General features: G+C 40.1%; 1 pseudogene; it reads right to left on the bottom strand.

Moving 5' to 3' along the window:
- Positions 1-329: 329 nt before the first annotated feature.
- LOC118394630 (28S ribosomal protein S23, mitochondrial-like) lies at positions 330-5296 on the bottom strand (annotated as a pseudogene).
- Positions 5297-9122: the final 3826 nt, after the last annotated feature.

The raw sequence follows: 9122 nt of genomic DNA, 5'->3' as shown, positions 1-9122 counted from the left end.
TTTGAATTCTGGATGTTTGTACACCTATTCTTACATGTTTACATACCCTTCATATGCAAGATGTACATATGAATGCATTATGAGTATGAACTGTTGTAGTGCTAATTGTCCAGCCCAAATCAATAGCTCTTCCAGGTAAAACTACACATCAGGTGAAAAACTGTAAAACTTTCATCCAAGCTCAAGAGTGATTTTTCCTAGCATAGGCTAGGCTGTTTAAGGTGGAAAATGATTGTATGATAAGGACATCATAATGGCTACTGGGTATGCAGGATATCAAATTGAAAAATAAAACATGACATAAAAAAAAATCAAACTCCCTCACCCACTGTGATTGACAAGCCTGGCTTTATTGTAAGCAATAGAAAGGCAAAAACAATTAAGGCTCTTTCAGACATTGACTGTGTAATGCCAAAGAGATTAGATATCTTTGTGACAGCACTGCCATAGAGCAGGAAGACAAAGACAGAGTGGGATAAAGAATTGAAGAGAAAGACATTTCCATTTCGATCCATTTATGAATATGGAAAATGTTAAATACACATTGAATGGCTTCTTGAATGTTCCATTGTATATAGGCTATGGTGCAGTATGTACATTGACTATATACATTCTACAGCCTCTTACAAACCTGAATTAAAACAGTTATATATTTTACTAATCTACACAACCTAGGTTACCCAACATTTCAAGGAGAAAATACTTTATTACATATTTAATTAATTCAGTTTTATTTTCTATCACTGACCATATTGACAACCAGCCAGGTGTACAGATACACAGAATATACAAATACACAGAACACTGCCCTAACATTTTTCACATACAGAATTCACCTTTAAATGCTGTTGCTGGCATCTAGTCTCTCCTCCACAGCCCAAAAATGGTGCTTCTTTAGAAATCTATGCCAGAAGCAGTAAAATGTTATCCACGCTCACACTCCAGTGACAGAGAGAATGGCATTTTGATCAATTAAATTCCAGCCCATGCTCAATTGGAATCATTTGTATCCAGAGATCCTTGCCAGGAGTCTGGCATGAAAAAAGTTAATTACCTGCCTGAAAATACACTTTGAAAGAAATAGAGAAATCTTGGGGGTGCTGCCAAGAAGTCATTTACGCAGACAGTGTTTCTCCAGTTTTTAAAGGCCTCCATCGTAAAGTTCATTGTATTAATTCCATATTAAAACGAAGATTGCTCTTCACATTTCTCCACCTGGAACTTACAAACGCAAGCGTGCAACACATACAAAAAGCATGTCAGAATATTCAGCAGGCTACATGCTCACCCACCCCTCTACAGAAACTATACTTAACAAACATATAAACGCAACATGTAGTGTCGGTCCCATGTTTCATGAGCTGAAATAAGATTGCAGAAAACTTTCAAACGCACAAAACATTTTTTTTTTTTTACATCCCTGTTAGTGAGCAATTCTCCTTCGCCTAAAAGAATTCATCCACCTGACAGGTGTGGCATATCAAGAAGCTGATTAAACAGCATGATCATTACAGGTGCACCTTGTACTGGGGGACAATATAAGGCCACTAAAATGTGCAGTTTTGTCACAACACAATGCCACATATGTCTCAAGTTGAGGGAGCATGCAATTGGCATGCTGACTGCAGGAATGTCCAACAGAGCTGTGGCCAGAAAATGTAAGCCTCCAACATAATTTTAGAGAATTCAGCAGTACATCCAACCTGCCTCACAAACACAGACCACGTGCAACCTCACCTGCCGAGGACCTCCACATCCGGTTTCTTCACCTACGGGATCATCTGAGGGGGTGCTGAGGAGTATTTATGTGTGTAAAAAAGCCCTTTGTGGGGAAAAACCCATTCTGATTGGCTGGGCCTGGCTCCGAAGTGGCCATTGCCCATTCATGTGAAATCCATAAATTAGGGCCTAATGAATTTATTTCAATTGATTTTTCTTTCTATGAACTTTAACAGTAAAACATTTTAAATAGTTTACATTTTTGTTCAGTATATATGATTTAACACTTAAAATAAGAAAGGAAAACAGTGGAAAATCACCACCTTTAAGGATTGCGTCAAGCCACAGGTTTTGCCAACACACCCCTCAGACTGTGGACACGGCAGACAAAGATTGTTTGTCTCATTCCAAACTTGACTCTCTCCCTCCTCCCCGATTCTTTCCCTCCTCTACATCTCTCCCCAATTCTATCCCTCCCTCCTGTTCATTAGGCCCTCAGACAGTCTTGCCATCCATCCACCAAAGAATTGCTTTCGCTTTGACTGTGTGCAATCACCCATTCCATTATGGTGTTGATATCATTTCTCCTCTCTGTGTGAGCGCAGAATAGACTGCGAGACGGACAGTTTTCCCTTTCGATAAACAGAAAGACAGCTGATAATGAGAAACACCGCCAAGGTCATCTTTTTGAAAAGACGATGGAGGAAAGAGAAGGGGGAGCTGTGGTACTGTGAAAATGCTCATGGATGCTAGCTTTTTCCAGAGCAAATAACCCCAACCAGTGCTGTTCCACATCAAAGCCAAGGCTCTAGATATAAGCCCTCTTTAGATTTATTTTCAAATGGCAGTTGAACTGCAGGGCTGCTAGGTCATATAGTGGAGCAAGGCCTCTACAAGTGGTGAGAACAGGAAGAATGATGATTATCCTGATTAGAGAGAAAAGAAAGGGTAACCTGCAGAAGTTATAATAACTGGTTACTGTTTAATGTTATTCTGGTAGTTTGAGATACATATTGAAAAATACATATATATGCCAAGATTATGTTCAGAACAGGATGCAATGTTGGTGCGGTGCTTATTTGAATTGTGGCAGTAGACACTAACATAAAATATAGTTTTGTACAGTTGAATTATTAATCATTCAGTGTATAGGTGTTGATGTCAAACCTTTCCTATCTGGTGGAATACCTTCCACAGATGTTACCCTGCATTTCTTTTAATATGGCACCTGTGATGCTTCTTTACTCACATTCTCATCTCCAGTCGGCTGATGTGGTTATGTGATCAGTGGTATTTCTCTGTGAAGCAATACGCCATTAATATCTCCATTTCATCCCAGATGCTCAGGCAAGCAGGCACTACCGAATTACACTGTCACAGCAGCAAATGGAGAATGCAATATCAACTTTCACTCACAGCCTGCTTGTCTTGCATGAATGTTCTGCAGCGTGATGGAAACATAACAGAAGATGAGCAGCAGAGGAAAAAAGGAAAAGAGGCCTCATTCTAGAATATAGAGTTACTTTACCTATCACTCACAATGCTAATTGATCATATCATATCAACAGGGATGGCCTGTCGTAAGTCTGAAAACAGACTGCAACGTAACCAGTTGGATATACAGTGCATGTATGTACACACACAATATACATTTACAGCCTTATGCAGAACACCAATCTTAGAAGTTTCCAGCTCAAAAATGTACAATAACTTGGACTCCTACACACCACCACACAAAACCCTGCAGTCAAGACGGACGGTCGTGAAAGCTGCCCAGGCACACCCATAACAAGTAGTCTTTCTTGTTAATCCACATTGTTCAGAAAGTCTGGACTGAGGAGTATGTCTTGTGTTGGACAGATACTGAAAGTCCCCTTTTTAGTCAGTGGAGGTGGATGATTGGTTCCATCTAGGTGAAGAGTGTGGTTGAAGCCATGCTGCAGAGGCCTACTGTGTATTCAATGGTGCTTGTGTTGGCTTCTCTTTTCCTGGTGCCCGTGTTCCGCCAGGTGCATCTGCCTGCTGTTCTGCCAGCATGTCTGTCAGCTTCATGCCCAACACTGGATTCCTGGTCTATGACGCCACCTGCAGGTCAAGCGGCAAAAGTGCAGCCAGTCAGTTTAACAGAAGGTCCCATGATTGTAAGTGATTAGTACATATGTCTATACAGTATTTGGGAAAAGGGCAGCCAGCATTACAATTAATAAGTTGTATCATTTAAACATTCTACTCACCGCAGGAATAACCCTCCTCCTCAACCCCTCAGCAAGGAGAGCCTTCCCAGTCTCCTCAAACAGGGACCGTTTCTCCAGCTCTCCCTGGCTCTCGAACTCTGTGTACTTCTCCACAAACCTACAAAATGGAAGAAAAAAAAGAGAAACAAAAACCCACATACTTGTGTGTATTATATATATATAAATATATATAATTTTCACAAGTAATCACATTGTTAGTTTGTTAAGTTTTGGGATTCCACATGTCTGTAATGCTGGATCCTAACTACTGCAATTCTATTCTTATGAATAGGATCCAGCATTACAGACATGTGGAATCCCCAAAACTTAACAAACCAACAATGTGATTACTTGTGAAAATTTGCCCATACCTTTGGCATGTTGAAACAAAGCTGGATTTGGAGAGATCAAAAGCTCTGGGCCCTGTTCCATACACCTCATAAAATTTCCTGGAAGAGAGACTGGTGCTGATCAACAAATTGACATTTCCATTCCTAACAGCTTTTGAATGACAGTAAAAAGTTTAAGGCAAACCGTTTAATTAGCTTACGCTCTGATTTCATCCTCTCTGTAGAAGATGTCTGGCACAGCCTCTTCTTTCTTCCCATATCTCTTGGCCACTGGTCTGACATAAAGTGGGTCCTTCATGGGTGGAAAGGTATTGTATACATCATACCAAATGGGCTTGTCAGACTGTTTGACAACTCCAGATCGCATAAGATCTCTGACTCTGAAAAAAAAAACAGTGAGCAATTTGCAAAAATGTAAACAATAGAGCAAATGCATCCCATGCACTCTTAATGTCTCAATTGCAAAGAGCTAGCTAACGTTAGCATTCATTTATATTATGCGGAACCATAGGCTAGATAACATTGGCTACAAGTTGCAGAAAAGTCACTCAACCAAAGAAAATGGTTTCTACCGAACATTAGCTAGATAGCAAACTCTAAAGGGTCTACAAAACTAGATAGTATCCTCCAGTAATCTTAACAACAAAATGATGCTAGCTAACATTAGCAACATGACATTTGAACCTACCGCGTGAACACGGTCCCGAATTTTTCAAGTCGACTTCCAGCCATAATGGACTTGAATTTAACTACACTATGCGTGTAAAATACAGCTAGGTATTTATACAGTAAACTCAAAGATCATAGTCAGCAACCACCAACAACAGAGCCTATTTTCACCAGTATGGACGACCACCACTTCCGCATGTAATTTCTGCAGGGACAAACTGCACCGAAAGCGCACTGTAATAACATGGGCCGGGTTCCAGATCGTCTGCATTTTAAGCGCTGCGGTCACTGACACTGAACAAGAGGCTTTCAATAAGGCATCAACGACAATCCGTGGCGACCCGTCATTCAGGGCAGGTGGAGCCCCACCTGTTTAGCAAAATTATTATGCCCGTTTTGCATGTTATTTTGGCATTAATAGGTGTCACATATCAGTTTGCAAAAAAAACATGTTTATAAAGTCGCATTGAAACAGGTTCTCTTTTTTGCTTTCTTGAGTAAGACAGATCCAAAATGCAGGTGTTTTAGAGACAGCGTAATCCAACGACATCGCCCCGCTATTATTTAGAATGGATTGGTCTTTCAATTTAACCTAAACAAGCTATTAAAACATTCCGTTTCTATCCTAAACAAACACTAACTAACCGTATCTCTCCCGGCAAAACATATCAGCATTTGAATTATAATCAGAATACATTTTAGTCTATCGGTGCCGTGGCTGAGAAACGAACCCTAGTCTCCCGAGTTGTAGGCAAAAGTTTTACTGCTGAACCACCAACGCTATTGAAATGATTGAGAAAAAAATAGCCCGTTATTTAACCCTCGACCTGCTGTTTTCCTTGACTATCTACACCTTTCTTTTGACTGTCTCTATACACTTTTCTCGACTTTCTCCCTTTCTCTACCTCTATTCACTTTCTCAATAAGTTTGCTAAATCCTGTCCTAGTTTCGATTAAATCTTTCCTGACTTTCCCTAGGGCAGCTAGCCCTATCCTTTCCTCCTCCTGCGGCTTGCTACTTACATCTTCCTTCTTTTTGACTTCCCTTTTCTTTCTCTCTGCTCTTTATCTACAGCCCACTGTAAAACAACCGCTGCCCCCTGTCCTGGGGTTCCCCTTTTCCTTTTACAGCCGCCAAATCCTTTTTCTGTCTCATCTTATTCTATGTGTATGTGCTTTTTACCTTCTATGTATGTGTTCTTTTCTACCGCTATCCAATTACTATAGTTATCTTCTACAGTATATTTTTACAATCTAGGTGTATGTATTTCTATGATCTATATATGTGCTGTTTACCATTACCTAATTACTATAGTTGCTCTCCTGACTGACTGTGTGTGTCTCTTTAATGCTCACAATCTATGGGTATCTCTTTAACCTATGTGTATCTATAGTTCTGTTCTAGGGTATATTTACACAATCTATGTGTATGTGATGTTTAACTTTTTATGGCTTCAGGGGCAGTATTGAGTACCTTGGATGAAAAGGTCCCCGTTGTAAACGGCCAGCTCCTCAGTTGCTAATATATGCATATTATTAGTAGTATTGGATAGAAAACACTTTAAAGTTTACAAAACTGTCAAAATATTGTCTGTGAGTATAACAGAACTGATATTGCAGGCAAAACCCTGAGGAAAATCAAAACAGGAAGTGGCCTCTATTTTGAAAACTTCATGTTCCATAACCTCCCTTTGTTGGATTTAAAGGCATATGAACCAGATTCCTTTTCCTATCGCTTCCTCAAGGCGTCACCAGTCTTCAGACATAGTTTCAGGCTTTTATTTTGAAAAATGAGCCAGAACGATAACATCGCGTCAAGTGGTCACATGAGTTTTGCTCGCGCAACAGACTGGATAGTTATTGCTTTTCGCTCTCCTACTGTGAAAGACATTTGCGGTTTATATATTAGTGATTATATATTTTTAAAACAACCTGAGGATTGATTATAAAAAAAGTTTGACATGTTTCTGTGGACATTATGGAAACTATTTGGAATTTTCGTCTGCGTTGTCGTGACCGCTTTTTCCTGTGGATTTCCGAACATAACGCGGCAAAGAAACAAAGGTATTTTGGATATAAATATAATCTTTATGTAACAAAAGGAACATTTGTTGTGTAACTTGGAGTCTTGTGAGTGAAAACATCTGAAGATCATCAAAGGTAAATGATTAATTGGATTGCTTTTCTGATTTTCGTGACCAAGCTACCTGATGCTAAGTGTACTTAATGTTTTATCATGCGATCGATAAATTTACACAAACGCTTGGATTGCTTTCGCTCTAAAGCATAATTTCAAACAACAAAAGGCTAAGCTGTGTTTTCCTATATTGCACTTGTGATTTCATGAATATAAATATTTATAGTAATATTTATTGAATGTAGCGCTATGCTATTCAGCGATTGTTGATGACACTTATCCCGTTAGTGGGATTGCAGCCATAACAAGTTAATGTGTGTTTCTCCTTTCTGGAAACGTTATCTATAGAGTTGAATGTCAATCGGACATTAGGTCTCACCCAGACAACTATAAGCTATTACCCAGGGGTCGTAAATCCCTAGTTAACCTCCTATTTCATGTTGTGTCAGAGGACTTTTAAAGTTAACATCTCGTATCTCAATCCGCTATATTAGGCTTCCCTCTCCTCCTTTTTGGACACTGTCCATGTGTTGAATAGGTTTAAGTTATCCTGTCACTTACTGTTTGTACAAAATGACCGTCCTATCTAACAACACCTATTTAGTATCCCTGCTTACTCTCGGGTATTCGGACCTCTGTTATTAAGTTTAGTTTTATTTATGACAGTGCACCTTACCTCAGGTCATCGGGGACCTGCTTGCCTGTCTACAAAGTAGAATTCCTGTGTGAATCTGTTTGGAATACTCAAGCTCCTATTATTGAGCAATTCTAAGCATTTTAGAACATCAAATCAAAGATATCTTCAATTATTCCCCCCAAATCCGAGAATAAAGACTACTGACCATGTCTTGCAGACTGGGAAAATCAATGTAGGTTGGATCTCGTCATCTCTGTCATGTACCAGTTCACCACTGGCCTGAAATAAACCCTCAATTCAGAGGTCAGGTCTTTGTCTTACGGATCCTAGATCGCCCGTGCACGGTTTTCAGCAGTTCCTTGGGACGACAGAGGCAGATTTTGAGATCCGGCTCGAAGGACCAATTGTCAAGAGAATTTTGTTCTCATGTTCATTTTCCAATGCAATTAATACACTCTGTCTGTTTCTAATCATTTGTAAGGTTCTTATTTAAATGAAACGGACAGAGATCAGTCAGTTTAGCCAATAGCGTTTATTCTCGAGAGCTCAGCTCATAATACCATGTACATTGGTTTATATACCTCACATTTCGTCAAAAATGTCCCTCCTCCTCTCAGATACAATGGCAATATAGTTCACAAGCCTTCTCACATTGTCTGCCACCTGTTAAACAATCTACTACAAGCCCAAGGTCTCTCCCCTCCCAGGGTGGGGACAGAATGTCCTGTAAGGAACACAGTATTCTAGCCGGTCTGACGATAGCTCCATTCGTTTCTAACAAGGAACAGAAAGTCCTTGTTCTAATTCTTGACTAAAACTACACACATTATATTCAGTGTTTTGATTATAATAAGATTCATACATTCATACAGCGACAGGGTAGTATTCTGTTTAGTAATAGTTCTACGTTAAATGTATACATCATTTAGTCATTATTCATAACAATGGGGAGCTTTGCGGCACAGCTATTTTCAGGTCTCACCAGAGACGTTTGATCGGGTTCAGGCTCTGGCTGGGCCACTCAAGGACATTCAGAGACTTGTCCCGAAGCCAACTCTTGCCTTGTCTTGGCTGTGTGCTTAGGGTTGTTGTCCTGTTGCAAGGTGAACCTTCGCCCCAGCCTGAGGTCCTGAACACTCTGGAGCAGGTTTTCATCATGGATCGCTCTGTACTTTGCTCCGTTCTTTGCCTCTATCCTGACTAGTCTCTCAGTCCATGCCGCTGAAAAACATCCTCACAACATGATGCTGCCTCCACCATGTTTCACCGTAGTGATGGTGCCAGATTTCCTGCAGATGTGATGCTTGGCATTCATGAAAAACAGTTCAATCTTGGTTTCATTAGACCAGAGAATCTTGATTCTCATGGTCTGAGAG

This window comes from Oncorhynchus keta, chromosome 1 (genome assembly GCF_023373465.1).
Source record: "Oncorhynchus keta strain PuntledgeMale-10-30-2019 chromosome 1, Oket_V2, whole genome shotgun sequence".
Lineage (NCBI taxonomy): Eukaryota > Metazoa > Chordata > Actinopteri > Salmoniformes > Salmonidae > Oncorhynchus > Oncorhynchus keta.
The sequence above is the reverse complement of the archived record's forward strand: the minus strand, read 5'-3'. Positions and strand labels throughout refer to the sequence as shown.